The 1,921-nt window shown below is 41.8% G+C and overlaps 1 non-coding gene across 1 annotated transcript; it reads left to right on the top strand.

Moving 5' to 3' along the window:
* Positions 1-683: 683 nt before the first annotated feature.
* LOC118486973 lies at positions 684-790 on the top strand. The gene has a single exon (XR_004880139.1). It is a non-coding gene; the product is annotated as a small nucleolar RNA R71 (small nucleolar RNA).
* The last annotated feature ends 1,131 nt before the right edge of the window (positions 791-1,921 follow it).

Raw genomic sequence — 1,921 nt, 5'->3', positions numbered from 1 at the left:
ATTGTTTTTCAATGTTTTGAATACTAGCTTGTTGATTTCTAAAATTCGATTCCAGTTGTTGAAATCGATCCGAGTTTTTCTTTTCGGTGTCGGAGATGAGGCGAGATACGGTATCTTCAAGCCTTTCTCGTCCCCCTTGTTGTTGAGAGAAATTTTGTGACTCGTTTCTTGGTTGTTGAAATTTTGTTCGTTGGTTTAGATTTTGTTGGTTACTACTATTGTCGGGTTCTCTCCAACCAAGGTTAGGGTGGTTACGCCATCCTTGGTTGTAGGTACCCGTTGCAGGACCCGACGGCCTAGGTTTATTATCAGTGTAGTTTACCGATTTTGTTTGATTATCCGTTTCTTTCATACAACTCCAATTTTCATGTGGCCCACCACACCCCTCGCAAGCCATAACCGAAGCCATTTTTGCTATTTCTAACTTTTTGATTTTTCAAGAAAGGGCTTCGATTTGGGCTTGCAAGGAAGTTCTCTCATCAACCTTGTGGGCGCCCGGGGCAATAGATTTCGTGCCCCGAGGAGTGTGCCATTGAAAATTGGTTTGATCAATTTCCTCAATTTGATTATAAATTTCATTTGGGCGGCGATTACCTAAAAGTCCCCCGGAGCTAGAGTCGAGTGTTTGTCTTGTGTGTGGCAACAACCCATTATAGAAAGTGGATACTTGTTTCCATACCGCAAGACCGTGATGAGGACACTTTCTTAGTAGCTCCTTGAACCTTTCCCAAGTTTCATATAAGGATTCCTCGTCCTCTTGTGAATATGTGTTAATTTCAGTCATTAATTTAGCTGTTTTAGCAGGAGGGAAATACTTATATAGAAACTTTTAGGCTAGTTCATCCCAGGTGTTTACCGAGCCAACTGGGAGGGTATTTAGCCAAGCCTTAGCTCGGTACTTTAGTGAAAATGGAAACATTCGAAGGCGGATGGTGGCGTTTGATGCTCCATTGATCAGAAAAGTATCACATATTTCCAAGAAGTTAGTAATATGTAAATGGGGATCTTCGTCCGTAAGCCCATGGAAGGTTGCGGAGTTTTGAAGCATTTGTATCAAATGCGGCAGAAGTTCGAAGTTCTTGGCTTCGACATTCGGTGCATTCGTTGGTCCGCCATTAGAAGTGGGTCCCCCGAAACTTTCTCTTGGTTTTTAGCTTTAATTCTTTTTCTTAGAAAGCGTTCGGGTTCATCTAGAGGTTCTTTTATGTCTCTACTAGAACTAGAGCTCATACACTGCGTGGAAAGTTCAGATGTGGCGCCTGGGTTCCAAGTCCTGCAATAAAAACAAAAAAGAACGTTGGTCAAAAGTTTCACCACGGCCCCGTGCTCAGATGAACACGGCCCGTGGTCGGAGATACAGTGATTGTTTTCCGGATCCATGTTACTGGGGAGCTCGGCACGGCCCCGTGTTGCACCGACACGGCCCCGTGCTCAACTCTCTGTAACTTGGAAATTAAAAACTGCCAGTAACAATGCTAGGCACAGCTCGTGTCCGACCAGGCATGGCCCGTGCTGAGCTCTGCAGAAACTGAAAATTTATAAAAATCCTAAAAAAACAGAAAAATAAGAAAAAACGATTAGGCCATTGATTCCTAACTTTCTTAAAATCCTTGTGTCCCCGACAACGGCGCCAAAAACTTTATGCGTGTGTGGTGGTATATATTTTTATGTATATTTTTAGCCCTTTTTAACACATTAGTCGAGTTTTAAATTCATAAAACACGATATTTACTAACACCAAACACACATATGGGCAAGTGCACCCATCGTGAGCGTAGTATAGTGTTGGTAAGATATCGAGGTCGTCCAAGGACACAAGAGCTTTTAATACCGGTTTATCCTCAACGTCTAATCAAATCAAAAGTTTAGAAAAAGGTTTTAAACTAGAAAATAAAAACTAAAAATGCTGAAAATAAAAAAA

This window comes from Helianthus annuus, chromosome 14 (assembly GCF_002127325.2).
Source record: "Helianthus annuus cultivar XRQ/B chromosome 14, HanXRQr2.0-SUNRISE, whole genome shotgun sequence".
In the NCBI taxonomy this organism is placed as follows: domain Eukaryota; kingdom Viridiplantae; phylum Streptophyta; class Magnoliopsida; order Asterales; family Asteraceae; genus Helianthus; species Helianthus annuus.
This window is presented reverse-complemented; position numbering and strand designations above follow the sequence as displayed.